This window comes from Polistes canadensis, unplaced genomic scaffold (genome assembly GCF_001313835.1).
Source record: "Polistes canadensis isolate GaletaPanama2010 unplaced genomic scaffold, ASM131383v1 scaffold_60, whole genome shotgun sequence".
In the NCBI taxonomy this organism is placed as follows: Eukaryota; Metazoa; Arthropoda; class Insecta; order Hymenoptera; family Vespidae; genus Polistes; species Polistes canadensis.
This window is the reverse complement of record NW_014569607.1, coordinates 503169-518936: the sequence shown is the minus strand read 5'-3', so window position 1 is coordinate 518936 and position 15768 is coordinate 503169. Positions and strand designations below refer to the sequence as shown.

At 34.7% G+C, this 15768-nt stretch overlaps 1 protein-coding gene across 5 annotated transcripts in view; it reads right to left on the bottom strand.

Moving 5' to 3' along the window:
• The window catches only part of LOC106785968 (nephrin), a 363418-nt gene that overhangs the window by 217870 nt on the left and 129780 nt on the right, over positions 1 to 15768 (bottom strand). The gene's annotated exons all lie outside the window — the stretch shown is intronic.

The window sequence follows — 15768 nt, the reverse complement described above, 5'->3', positions numbered from 1 at the left end:
TATATATATATATATATATATATATATACATCTATCCATTTGAAGTTTCTCGAGTTAAGAAGTTTTTCTTTCTAATCTTTAAAAAAGGAAGAGTATCGGCAAAGAATCGTCAAGGCAATTCAAAGGCCATTCGTTTCTTTTACGCGTTCGAACAAATGACGCGGCAAATACATAGATACTACGTGCTCGAAGATTAATCCTTTCTTCCAAGTAGGTTAATCCGCGATTCTAAGAAAGTACAATGTATATATATATATATAGTAAAGTATAGTAAGTACGTAACTATGTAAGGTACGTAAGACGTATGTAGTATACATACTCGTAAAGCTGTCGTGGTTAGATGGAAAACGGCGTATTTAAGCGAAGGGGTGGTATCCCATGTAACTCCTCCTCGTTAACGAGCTACCACCACCATTGCTAACGTACTTCACCTATCTCGATCTTTTAAAAGAAAGGGAAAGAGAAAGAAATATAATGTAACAAAAAGAAAAAGACAGAAAAAGAAAGAAGAAGAAGAATAAGGAAAGAAAGAAAGAAAGAAAGAAAGAATCAATCGAATATTTATCTCTTGTGCGTTTCCACGAGGGTGTCTTATCGAGTAAAGGAGAGAAGACCTCTTGCTCTTGGATAAAACTACTCGCGATGGAGGAGTAACGAGCCACCTTAATTGCGGGAAGGTTGAAAAAAAGAGGAGGAAAATGCGACGACGAACGATGTGGAAAAAGCTGCCCGGTGAGCTTTTTCGATTTTCTCTGGCACATTGCGTTAACATCACGCTTATACTATCTCTCTCCCTCTCATATCTCTTTATTTCCTTTTATATATATATCTTTTCTACTCTTGCTAAAGGATTTTCCCCCCCCCCATAGCCGTTCCTAACTCGTAACTTGATTTCGCGTTTCGAACGTTCTCGTAATTAGGGATCTTCAATACGCGTAGAAAGAAGGACTTCCAGATTCGTTGAACTGGAAAAGTCCCGATAAGGAACCTTGATACGCGTTTCTACTGTGCGTGTCAGATATAGGCAAACTGGTATTACCGTCTACCGTCTCTCTCATTTTCTCTCCCCCATTTTCCTTTCCTCGTTCCTTTTTCAATTCCACCTCCGCTTCTTGTTTCTTTGAAAGACGCATCGTCGTTCAACTTGCCGCCCACACCACTCCTTTAACAGTCCCTTTAAAGCAAAGAGAACTACCTACCTACCCTATCCTATCCTATCCTACCATCGCAAAACGAATCCCGATGACTTCTACTTTGGCACGTGTCGATGAGCCGGTTAAACTCCAACGACATTCCTGATCGATTCTCGATCCGATTTCATTATTTTATTTATTATTTTTACTTGCCTCTATCTATTAACGATAAAAGAATTTTAATGGGGGGAAGACATCTAAATACGTAAAGTAAATAATAATAAGAAGGTATCATAGGGAATTTGGACATCAAAAAAAAGAAGTAGAACTTAAGTTCAATAAGTTGGACGTTTCGTCCCTTTATTGGGACTTCTTCAGCAACTGGAAATTTTATTTTATTGTTATTTTTATATTACGAAATACATGAGACTCATACATTATAAAATATTACATGTTACCTTAATCTTTACAGTTCAGCGTCTTTTTTCTTTAAGTAGACATACATTTTTATTTTTATTTTTAATATTCGAAACACAAAACATCTACACTTCGTTAAGTATTAATCGGTTAAAGATTAAGTTGCTGAAGACACATTATGAGAAAACATTATTTTCTCTCTATGCTATAAGAGAGAATTTTAACGAAGATTCATACAAGTTTTCGTATACTTTGTAATATACAATACTTACGTATATTATTTCATAATTCGATTTATTCTGTGTAATATGAAAATAATACTTGTAAGATTAACACGAATTCATTATAATATTGTTATTATTAAAGTAAAGCAAGATTGTATAATGGTATTAAGTAACTACTGAAAAGAATTAGCTCGTGCTTTGAGTAATTATAACGTAATATACAACGAATCTTTATAATTTGTAACATATAGGATTTCATTAGGAAGGTTATATTAATTAAAAGAATATTTGATAAAATAAATGAGTTAATTAATTAAGATTAAAGAAAAAGATCAAAGAATGTTATAATTGATAATTTATTCTTTTATCTTATGACACGTGTTCAATCCTACAGATACAGGGATTGAATAAAACACAAATAAAAAAAGAATTGATGTGTGTACTTATGATATAGGGTTATTGTTTACGGATAGATTGAGAAATCTTCATGTAACAAAAATCATCAAATTATTTCATCGTATCACACTTCCGAAACGGTGTGTACGAACAACTCTCAATTTTATTCCCAAGACTAAACGCGTCAATAGAAATATAATTTCGAAAAATAGGAAACTACCTGACGAAAGTGACCATACTTATGTGAATAAGAAAAAAAAAGAAAACTAGTGATACTTGTTTATACTACGGAGATAAATTCTTACGTATACGAGGAAGTACTTATCTCCATACTACAAACTCGAGCCAACGATTTTCAATATACCTCGGAGTAATGGAGCAAGGTAAAACATATGAACCCCTGACGCATCTTTTAAACGAGATCGATATATCGTCGTGGGGTACCCCATAAAGGAAACATATTTTTCGCATATTTCCTCTTTTATATTACCAACGCGTGACAAAGATTTTCTATTTGTGAATTCCTATCTATAAATATATATATATACATATATTGATGCTACCGTAAATACGGGTTAGCGTGTTCCGCATATCGGATGTGTCGTCGAATCATTTCTTCTAACCTCCAGNTATATATACTAACATAGACGCACACATACATATATACATATATTATTGAATAATATCAAATCAAAAAGAAATTCTTTTTCTCGACAGATCGAAAACACTTATTTTATAACACATTGGCTTTTTACTGTGATCGATTGAAATAAAATACGACCAATATAAATTTACTATAATACTTAGATATACCTACATAATACGTAATACACAGATAGAATAGATAGATGCATACCAAGCTAGGTATAAGCGACGTGGTTCGATCTGAAATTTAACTTAACTACGCGATTCACGATTTCTTGATACCGTTGGAAAGAAAACGCGATCGGAAAATCGAGTTGGTAGTGAGAGGTAGGTAGGTGTAGGAAAGATGCCGGTGGTAGAGATTCCGATAGTTTTTCATCGTTCTACTGGCAAGGTACACGTCGATGATCGCGCATTATTTCGAGATACGGTCGAACCGAATAGCTCTTGTCGTTTATCAAAGAGCTACGAGCAAGACGGAACTACTGGTGTTGGTGTTGGTGTCAGTGTCGGTGTCATGGATCGAGGATAACTGAGGGAAGGGGTAGGAATGGTTATGGAGGGTACGAGAGGCGCTGGAGCGTAGACCATTTCGAACTTCTATATAACGGATATCACGTGCACGTGACGCTTACGTGCGTCTTCGTCTTCTATACTTCATTCGTTTCGTTTCGTTTCGTTTCGTTCATTCGTTCGTTCATTCTCGGTTCGATCTGTCGTTCATAATGCTCCTTGACCCAGGTGCCAGCTAAAGTTTCACTTTAATCCAGAATTCCCGCAGTATTTCTCGATTGCCCCTGGGTGCACTCTTGTGCACGATACTGCCGTCACACCGAAGAGCTACGAAAAAGAGTAGAAAAAAGAAAAAAGAGAGAGAGAGAGAAAGAGGCTGAGTTTTAAACGGTCAAGTGGGAAAGCAATCGCTAGGAGTCGATAAAAGCACAACGAAATTCATAAAAGGTCTCCCTAATTAATCGTCTAATGGTTCGCTCGCTTACTGCAACTCGCGAAAAAGAAGAGAGTGTCACGTTTTATGACGTATCGGATAAGGGCTTTCAATTAAGTTTTCCGTCTACGGGATTCTTGTCAAAGAATATTTCCAAGTCCTCCCACACAAAGCCAATCTCGGATTAACGAATTGTCTCTCGAAACTACTCGTTATCTTTCTCTTTCACACACACACACAATTTCTTTCTCTCTCTCATCCTTCTGTCTATTTCATTTTCTTTCTTTTTTTTTCTGCTGCCAATCGTGTAGCTCTTTCTAGAAAGTCTGATACTTTCATTACAACCTCCTTCTTGTCACGAACGTTTATATATATTTTTCTTTTTGTCCTTTTTTTTAACTCCCATTCCTTCTCGAAATTACATCGATGAAATCGAACCCCACTTCCAAAAAGAAGAAAAATAAGAAGAAGAAGAAGAGGAAGAGGAAGAAGAAGAAGAAGAGGAAGAAGAGGAAGAAGGAGTACTTTGCTTGCTTCTCGAAAGAAAAAGTAACAGTCCCCGAAGGAGGATCTTTCACGAATCTCTAAGGATTCTTGTTAGTTAACAACGAAGATTCCTACCAAGTCTTTTACGTTCCACGAAATCTTTTTCCTTACCTCCCTCCTAACCGAACCCTTGTTCCTTCTTTGTAAATTCTTTTTCCCTTTTCTCTTAACTTCTACTTCCTACGCTTCCTCCCTCTTTTTTTCCTTCACTCGTGTTTCTCTTAATCTATCTTTTGCTTTTATGAAGCCGCCACTATGGTCGAATTTCACGAGACAAAGTCGTCTATGCTGATGCACACGACGACTAAGAAGAAGAAGAAGCAGAAGAAGAAGAAGAAGAAGAAGATGACGAACTTCCTTCTTTTTCTATTTTACTTTCTTCTTTCTTTATCCGGCAACTGTTGGATGTATCTGAAACCCCTACCAGCCCACTCCCTTTTCACGACACTGAGATTCACTTACATTCTACAAGATCCTACAATTTTATTACATTCTCCTTTCTTCTTCCTGTCTTTCTCTATCTCTCTTTTACTCTCTCTCATTTTCGAAGGTTCTCTTCTATCGATCTACCAAAAGAAATTGGACCCTAAAGCAAACCAGTCTCTTGGTTTTCGATATAAATCCAATTCTTAGAATCAAACCTCGAGATTCTTTTACGGAGTACAGACAAATTCGACTTTTTTGCTAAACTACATATGTTCCCTTTTTTTTTACTGCTTTATTATCATTAGATTCCGAGAATCTATTCTTTATCTATTGTATTACTTTTGGAAGTTCCTACCGTTGGAAATGTTCAATCGTTACTTCATGAAAAGAATTTTCGGTTTCTATCATTCCTCTTCCTTATTTTTTGTCTCCCCTATTCTTTCTTTCTTCATTTATTTGAAATTTTTAAACCCGTCAACTCGTTTTAAGAGACCATACTCGTTCTTTTTCATTTTCTTCTTTATGTCACTGGAGAATATTTGCAATTTTACGATACCTTTTTATCCATGAAATATTTTTCTCAACGCATTGCGATTAAAATACGACCTTTTCTCTCTCTCTCTCTCTCTTTCTCTCTCTCTCCCACTTCAGACATTTCTTTGATTTATCTTTTCATCCTTCTCCCTGAATCATCATTTACTCATCTTCTTCTTCTTCTTCTTCTTCTTCTTCTTTCTTTGAAAGAATATAGAAAGAGGGAGGCAAAAAAAAAGAGAAAAAAAAGAAAAAACAAAATCGGAGAAACGTCGTTCACCTGCAACAGCTGACACGTACAAGAACTCCGACTTGTTTACGATCTAGTTATTATTAAAGTATTCTCAAGCCGTATAACCTTAGTTTCATATCACGGGAATTCATTTTCTCTTGCTATCGTTAGATTTACTTGTAATACATCTCGAGATGGGTACCGAGAAAGAAGTGAGAGAAATCGTTTCAAAAAATGATTAAGAAATAAATAAATAAATAAATAAATAATAAAACGGAATCTCAAAAAAAAAAATAATCAAAGAAAGAAAGAAATAAATAAATAAATAAATAAGGAAGAGAAGAGAGAGAATGAGAGTATAAAAAGAAAAATGAAAAGAAAGAAAACAATGGTTGAAAACAAAAAAAAATAAAAATAAAAAAAAAAGCTTTGCTTCTGCTACGTCCCAGGGAAAGACTGACGACAGCTAATTTAACAAGCGTATTCCTCTCTACGGCATTTTACGAATTCTGACGATAGGGAAAAAGAAAGAAAGAAAAAATATTGCAAAAAACTTCTTTTCTCTTCGCGCTCGTTGATAGTCTAGGAAGCTTTGTCTACTTTCGAATATTGCATTCTCTATTTTTCTTTCTTTTTTTCTCCATTTCTCTCATTTCCTTCTCTCTTCATCTTTCCCTGTCCCACTCTCCCTCTCTCTCTCTCTCTCTCTCTCTCTCTCACACGTTTTCCATTTTGTTTTAATTCGAGTAAATAGAAGATTATCTGTCGTAATTAACTTGCTAAATTAGCCATGGTTTTAGCATCGGCAGAGTCAGTTGATTCAGTGAGCCTTTAAGCCAAGCTTAACGGTATAACTACACTTCAAAGTTACATTACGTTCCTATAGCGGATACAAAAGTTCATATGCGTTTCATGATAATACGTACCAACCGTGACTAAGCATCTACATACACACGAGTACGTCAATTATGCACGTTCGAATGGAACTCGTCTCCGCGTTTGGAGCTTTATTAATGAGGTGCTCTCTCATTATCTTTGGAAATCATTAGCGTTGACCCTTTGAGAGAAAAAAAAAAAAGAAAAGAGAAAAAAGCAAAAATAAAAGAGAGAGGGAGGGAACAAAACAAAAAAAAGAAAGAAAGAAAAAGACAAAAACGAGAGAAAAAAAGGAGACAGACAGACAGACAGAGAGAGAGAGAGAGAGAGAGAGAGAACGAGTTATAGCATGTAAAAGGGCGTGTATACTTTCAGCTACCTATGTGAATAAAAGATGCGGGCGCGCGTACACATTGTGGTAGAAATTAACGATGTTCCACACCCTTTTACGATAAACTTCGCGTTGAGAGAGAGAGAAAATAGGGTAGGATGAATCGGGTAAAAGAACGCGTGCAAAAGAGAGAAAGAGAGAGAGAGAGAGAGAAAGAGAGATAGCACAGTGTGTAATTTCAAATAATTCTCGCACAGCTTTTACTTTTCCGCGTTTAGGATCTCGAGGCCAAAACTCTTGACATAATACCTAACACATCCTTTCCTTCGACTACCTTCTCTCTCTCTCTCTCTTTTTTACATACATACATACACACACACACAGAGAGAGAGACATATACATATTCTCTATCTACGTTTTCTGCGAGCCAACTGGATGGTACCATTTCGTCGTAGCGTAATACAGAATGGGCTCCGGACTGGCGGGTGGGTCAGGTCAGGACAGAATAGAAAGAGACGTAGAGAGAATAATATGAGAGTAGTAGTAGTGGTAGTAGAATTGTCTCTCTCTCTTTCTCTCTCTCTCTCTCTCTCTTTCTCTTTCTCTTTCTATCGTGGTTCCGTGCTAGTAGTAGCTTGACTGCTAACTCCCGCTCGGCTGACTCGGTTGGTTCGAGGTGCTATGTGCAGATGCTGCAAATCACCGAGACAAAACAGTCGTCGCCCTGTAAAGTTTGCTGCCTGCCTGCCTGCCTGGGTGCCTGGGTGCCTGGGTGCAATGGCGCGCTTGTGCAAGACTCTGCTGTTCGACCCTCCAACACTCCTACTACTACTACTACTACTACTACTACTACTACTACTATACTACTAGTATTCCTATGCTTCTACTATTCTCCACCTCTCTCTATCTATCTATCTCTCTTTCTCTCGTCACCAGCAACGTACGCCTTTACGCGCTCGTGCGCCGTTCGTACCCATCCTGGCGCCACGACGAACTATATACGTGGAAAGAATGAACGGATGAACAGAGGGTTGGTTAGGAAAGGAGTAAAGGGATGAGAATCTAGGGGTATCCGAAGGTTCAACGAAAAGCGTGTATTGTGTACGAGATAGTTCGAACCTAAGTTTCATCGTCTTCTTCTTCTTCTTATTCTTATTGTGTGTGTGATATTCATGGTGAGCGTATACCAAATACATTCTAATCTTGAATCTATTGCAAATGCTGATGACGAAATGGAAAGCGATAGAAGGAGAGAGAGAGAGAGAGAGAGTGAGAGAGAGAAATGGTAATTATGTATAAGTGTGTGTGTGGAATTGAATGGAAAATGACGAAGATCAAGGCTTGATTTCAATAGTTGTGACACGATACTATCTAATGCTAGTGGTGGTGGTGATGGTAGTGGTGGTTATGGAGAGGAAGATGCGCGAGTTCCAGAATACTAATTATTTGCGCTACGAAATAACATCACCGGGTAGGGGAGGGGGGTGCTCAACGGTGCATAATTTCGCAGCGCGATAGCGGACAAATGCAATCTGCCGCTAATGCAGTCGTGCATTCACGACGACAACGATGACGACGACGATGGGGTGCTCTTGCTCTCTCTCTCTCTCTATCTCTCTCTATCTCTCTCTATCTCAATCTATGTATCTATTTCTGTTTCTCTCCTTTTCTATCCGTGTTTCTATCTTTCTTCCTATTTCTATCTCATCCTTGTCAGAATCTTTGGAACCCACACCTAGACGAGACGTAAGATTTCAAGGCTGTTACTCTTCTCTCTCTCTCTCTCTCTGTTTCTCTTTATCTGTCTCTTACCGTCTATAGTTCCATAGGTCTTTTGTACAAACACTTGGAAGCATCGCTCTTGCGTTTATTCGTGAAAGGCGATAATTAACTGTCGAAAACGTGGTTAACTATTCCCACGCTATTTCCCATTTACGCCAACCTCGTTCTTGGTATTACGATAGCGACGGCTATAACGGGTTAATCGTATATGAGGATTACGCGAGTCAGTGGTTTCTGACTTTGACGTCATGATTCAGCATATACGAGAGATTTCTATAATATCATTATTTTTGCGCCTTTAATGTTAATAATAATATTATTAACATCGATTAAAAGAGATATATTATATTATATATTATTCGTTTTCTTTGTTTTTTTTCCTCTCTCTTTCTCTCTCTTATTAGCATTAAAAATAAATGTGCAAAAGATTAAAGTAAGGGGTGAATTAATTAAAATCGATATTGGCGAGATGGAAAAAAGAAAAAAAAATGAAAAAAAAAAACGAAAAAAAAATTAAAAAGATAGGTTTGTAAAAAAAAAGAAAGTTATTAAAAAAATTCGAAGAAAGAAAGAAAGAAAGAAACAAGTTCCAAAAAATATGATAAAGCGGAGATCGAGATGATATTGCTTCACCCTTGTCAAGATACTGCACGGATGGTTCGGAGATATTTAATAATGGGCTAGGTATAAAGAATTTCCTGTCCATCGGACGTAGCCGGTTGCCATCAACGATGCCTAAGGGGATACCTAGCGAAACTTTACTAAAAAAAGGTGCCGGCGACGCGACGACTCGCCAAGGAGAAAAAAATAACCAAAAAGGGGGATGAAAAAAAAAGGAAAATCTGAGTAAAACGAAAAGATAGATAGATAGATAGATAGATAGATAGATAGAGAGAGAGTGAGAGAAAAGTAGAGTAAGGAAGGAAAAAAAAAAAAAGAAATATCGAGTGATTTACGAGATATGGAACGCCAACTTCGCTCGTTGCATTTATGTGAAAATGAAGAAGGCGAGCATTTTATCTTGACAATTTTCAATATTATATCCCCTAAATTTATACGAAGCTAAGCGTACTCGATTTCAATTATTTCTTTTTTTTCCTTTACCCTCCATCCCCCCCCCCGCCCCGCCTTCCCACCTGAAAGATAATAAAAAGAGAAAAGGAACGAAAGTACGAGACCATCGAACGACGATAAATTTTATTCTGAGAATATAAAATTATGAAACAAAATGAAGGTAAAGAAAAAGAAGAAGAAGAAGAAGAAGGAAAAAAAGAAAGAGAAGAAAAAAATGGACGGATAAGAAAATTTCCGAACATCGATGAGGGCAGCAGCACATCGGTTTAGATGAAAATTTGCGGATATATATATGTATAAAATAATTTTTTTCGGTAGTTAAAACGAAGAAGGAAGATTACCCTTCGATCATAAAAATTCAAATTGAAAATTAGATTGACCGATTTTATCACAGAATATTAATAAGAAAGCGAGAGAGAGAGAGAGAGAGAGAGAAACGAATAAAGTATAGTTAAGGTGTTCGTATGAAGGTATATAGATAAGTGTGCGAATGTATCGCCATTGGTGGAGAAAGGTTGAGTTCTAAAGGGTTAAGGTAGTGGTAAACATACTTCTCAAGAGAATTTCGACGTTTGATCTTTCGCATTCAGTGATAACCTGCAGGCAAAGAGGAAAGCAATTCTCCACCCTTTGCAATAGCACCTCTCTCTCTCCTTCTATTTAATACAAGAAGAAAGGGATAGAGAGAAAGAGAGAGAGAGAGAGAGAGAGAGAGAGAGAGAGATGAACGATTATTCTACAAGGGATTCCAGACTAGGACAAAGATGTTCTGTTCTAAGATGAGATTGTTATTTGTTGGCTTAAATATGTTCAATATCGTATAACCATTAATACTTAAACCGGTGGCTAATTTATTAGTTGAGTACTTTAGTATTAGAGATTGTTGAATTTAATTATTAATTTGATCAATTTGATCAAAATAAAGCTTTAATTCTTTATACTGTTCAATTTCCTTGTTAAACATATTTATTAATTATTAATGTATATTTTGTATGAATGCATGCGTGTGTTAACACGTTTTAGTTTATTAAATCTTGATATTACGTTTTCAAAACTGTTGCAATATTTTAAATGTTAACGTTTTACGAATTGATTGTTTTTCTTGTTTTTTTTTTTTAAATGTATGTAATAACGTTTATAAACCAAATGTTTGAGCCATGGAAATTTGGGGACTGAGAACATACGCGTTTTAATCCAGATTATACGATTTTTTTTCTATTCTAACTTCCATCAGGTGTACTTCAAAAAGAAATTGTTTTATCCTAATTTAATATTATTCTAGGTAATATTATTTACGGTCCGCAGTTGGAAATATTAAAAGACAAAAAATAGGTATACCGAGGTAGAATTTGTCCAGTCGTGACGTGCGTGACGCGACGCTAGGATAAAACGTGTTCACTTTTTTATCCGAATATTTTTTTGGGGTAATGAGTTTTTATTTACATGTGAATAAACAAGTAGGAATAATTCAAATGAAAATTTGCAATAATTTGTCAAATTTCAAGATTTTCTTTTTGAAAAATTCAAACTAAATTTATATAAGTACATATATAAATAATTTTTATAAGTAATTAAAAAACTACTAAATAATAATAATTAAAAATTTATATATAATAGATATATATATATATTTGATCCCTTTTACCAAAATTTGTATTAACCCTTCGTACACGTTTCATTTAATTACATTGATTGTTATAGATAATTACGACGATTGTTATCTCTTATTATCTTGTATACATCTAAAATAAGATATTCCATTCACGCGTGTATCTTCGTAATACAGACACACACAGACACACACACACACACACACAACGTGTTCGTAATATTGCCTTAAGCGTGAACGTTTAATAGGCACTGTCAGAGTTGGAGTACACACGGAAATGAGCTATGGAAATGCAAGGAAAGCAACGATCGTCGTTGGTTCGCACGCTTGCTTATCTCCTTTGCCGGAGGGTTCCTTATTCTTCTCCTTATTCTTATTCTTATTCTTATTCTTCGTGAAGAACGACGAAGGGTAAAATCGGCTTCCGGTCGGTCTAAGAACCTATTCTTCCGATCTATTCGCGAAAAAAATTCAACACCAAGATAACGTTTATAAAAGGATATATTACATATGTTGGTAAGAATCTAAGGTATATCATTATTTTGTAATTCTATAGCTATAAGTTATTAATAAGTTAATAAGAATATCGGTATCATTAATATTCAAGATCTTATTAAGTATCTACTTATATATTTTGCATGTTTTAACGTTATTTCTCTATAAATATTAATAATATTATTATTTCATTTGAATATATAAATATATATACCAAATAATTGTATATATTAATCATTAAATAATTCAATATATTACTATTATTATTATTATTATCTATTTAGATATGAAATATTTATTAATTCCAACATTACAATTTAACTAAACCAATATTACAAATAAATCCAATCAAAGACATCGAATTGTTATTTTCTAAATAAATTTTGTGACGATAGGAATTCTCTCTAAAAGAAAAAAATTTCAAAAAACAAAAAGAGGGAACAAAAAAGCAAGACAACTATTTCTGATCGAAAATACTGTTATGGGTATGCGTTGTTAGGTAAAACAGGTCAACAATTCTCGGACCAATTCGTTCGAGATTGTCCTCCTCTCTTCCCTTCTCCTTTTCCAGAAAGAAGAAAAGCGCAGGAGACGATTTGGAAAGATTTAGAAAAATGTTAGATCGTGGAAGAAAGGTGAGAGGTCGTAACCAACGTTGAGGTAGCATAGAAATAGGGGAATTTTAAACAAAGCTCGGTCGGTTTATCGAACGATTCGATAGGAAACGAAAAACGACAAACAAGTTAGTTCTTTCTCGATATTCCAAATTTTCTCTGAAGAAGAAACAAATACACGAGCTTGCTTGCTTGCTTGCTTGCTTGCTTCACTTTCCAATTTTCTTATACCTACCACCAGGAACGACTGCTATTCGACGTTTAATCGAGCTCTCGATCGCGAACGAGAACATGTTTACTTTCAAAAATGTAACAAGGAAAAGAAAAAAGTATTAAAAACCATCCAAGAATCACTATAACTTGGAACAAACAAATATATAATCTATAAATAAAAATCAATCACACAATATGCGAATTTTGATCATTTTCAACGATAATAAATTTATTCCCATTTTCAAATTTAACATTGATAATCGATGCGAAGAAGAATCAATATTATTGATTGAAAAATGTGAATTGAAAGTTATACGGGTCCCATAAAGGGTTAATGCTGTTACGAAGATTGCACGTTAAATTTGAACAACTTCGCATACACTCGCTACGTGTACGTCTTTTTCCATCTACGATACATACATACATACATGCGTGTGCGTGTACTTTAAATATAAAATACAAAGCCTAGAATTATATAACGTAAACGTCAAATAACACAATTACTAGTCATCTTTCAATTTACGTTGCTATGGAAATTGATCGAGTATGCGATCTATATTACTTATATATATATATATATATACAATTTCCCATTTAAACTAGACAATATTTTTTATGCGAAATGAAAAGATAGAAAATAATAATAATAATAATAATAATAATACGAGAGCAAATAAAGAGAGAAAAAAAAATAAGAACAAGGATTGCTAGGATATTTGCAGGAGTTGATTAAAATGGGACAGACGATATATATCCTACACGCGTCTTGTTTCACAAAGAAGGGTAGAGAAAGAGAACTTTAGTTGGTGTGAGTGCGCACGAGCAAGCCTGGTTTCAAGCAGGCCCATCCATCGTTCCTTCTTCCTGGCCTCCTTTCCGTTAGGAGGTGTGGTACTTCCCTTTCTACTATGGGCTATAGGTGTCAGCAGCAGCAACGAAGCTGTTCGAGTTTACTTTCTCTCTCCCTCTTCCACCCTCTTTCACCCTCATTCACCCCCATTCACTCTCTCTCTGTCTCTCTCTCTCTCTTCGCATGTATGCTGCCAGCTTTTCGACTATACTTCCTCCTTTTCCTTCCTGTCTCTATTTCTCTACTTCACTCTCTTTCTCTCTCTCTCTCTCTCTATCACTATTTTTTTGTTTATTTTTTAACCTAGCTTACATTTGGAGAAAACCCTCGGAGACGTGAAACCTTTCGAGAAACGGAAGCAAAAGTAGCTTCGATTCGATGCGTGTGGTATTTCGTTAACCTTTCACCATCCTTCCGACCATTTCCTCACTACTTCAAACGTATTTACGTGCTTGGCATTATCAATACTATCGACAACTGCCAACAGATATCTGTCAGTTTCTCTTCATGGAAAAAAAGAATAAAGGAAGGAAGGAAGAAAGGAAGAATAATCATCCAATTGTGATCGATTTCACAATTTCTAACTAAATCCAAATTCAAATTCGTCTTTTAAGATTTCGTCGAGATGAAATACAAAAATTATGATCGAAAATCAAAAATATTGATATGTTAGATTTAATTGGAAATATATATATATAGGGCTCGAAATTCTTAACCCTTTTTTTCCCATTTATTTTAATCAAAATAGTTAAACATTATCAAAAAAATAATTTCGTTCCCCGATGATTGGCAATAGTTAAACGAGTTTCGTAAATTCAAAGGATTAAAAATGTTTGATTCTTATAAATGTAAATATCCGTAAATATTCTTAGTTTCATTGGAAAAGAAAACAAAAAATAAATTAAGTAGTTCAAGTAAATCGTTTTAAATGATCGTAATTGAACTATTTTTCTCTCTTTTTTTTTTTCTTTCTCCTTTCCAATCTCATTCTTTCCTTATCGGTTTAACAATATATGACGTAAAGATAAAGATAACAAGAAAAAAAAAAAAAAAAAAGGAAAAGAGAATGGGGGGGAAAAAAGAAAAATTGCAACTCTCTTTGTATCCTGTCGATCGATGTCATTTCACTATTATCCTTTATGCACGGTAAGAAGCAATCTCGATTCTCGAACGACAAGGTCTGTTCGATTTTCCAAGCGAATGCATTACAATGCGTCCTTTTAATAATCAATTTATTCTCGTCTGGAAACTAGAAAGAAGTAGGAGAGAGAGAGAGAAAGAGAAAGAAAAAAAGAGAAAAAAGAAGAAGAAGAAGAAGAGAGAGAAAAGAAAGAAATAAAATGAAAATACAGCCAACTATTCCTTTTCCATCGATTACACGATATTATTGATAAGCATTGACACACTACGATTCTTCTATCAAAAGATTTTCCTCTGACAATGTCCCCCAAGAGTTTGGGGTAATGTATCAAACTATAATAAACGATAAAGACGACGTCGTTTCTTTCAATTTTATTTAACTTTTTTCATTTTCTTCTACTTCTTCTTCCTTTCTTATTTATTAATTGTCAGAAAAAGAAATAGTTATTTGTATTTATAAAAAGTATCAATTGAATAAGATCAAATCTTATATAAGTTTTCAACTTGTTTCGCGAATTACGTTATCTTTTTGCACGTGTGTATGTGTGTGTGTGTGTATGTAATATGTTAGAAAAATTTAATGATTCGTTACGTGAAAAGTGATGGGTAACGGTAATGGTAAAAAAAAAAAGAAGAAAATAAAATAAAAGAAAAGAATGAAAAGAGCAAACGTTTCGTTTTCGCGCTAACTGCGAAATGAATTTAACGAGGTGGTTGCGGTAGTGTTGATATTGTTAATAATATACCTTTTTTAAAAAAAAAAGAAAGAACAGAAAGAAAGAAAGAAAAGGAAAAAAAGGATATAAATGGAAAAAGACACAAAAGATAAAAATTAGATAACGGAACGTTAGACCGCGAGAGTGGATAAAATGAAAACGGTAAAGGATAGAAATACGTACCTGAAGTCCATCGTGAAAATTTTCAATTAACAAATAGAAAAAAAAAAAAAAAGGTAAAGCGAGAAAGAAAATTGTTTGTACGGTACTACGCGTGTGTATATTTAGTAATATAAAACGATGCGATAACCGAGGACCAGTAAGAGGAGATGGTATTGCTTAATTAGGCTAATTAAGAAAGTGATAATCCAGGACAAGGATCTTTAAATTTTCTACAAAATAGAAATGGGGATAAAAAAATGTTGTTACTTCGTTTTTTAATAAATTTTAATAAGACGTGTCTAAGCAATTAAAACCTTTGGTCCATTGACATAATACACAATTGTATATAAATCCTAGTCAAAATATGAAGACACATGTTACATATATAAAAAAAGAAATATTATATT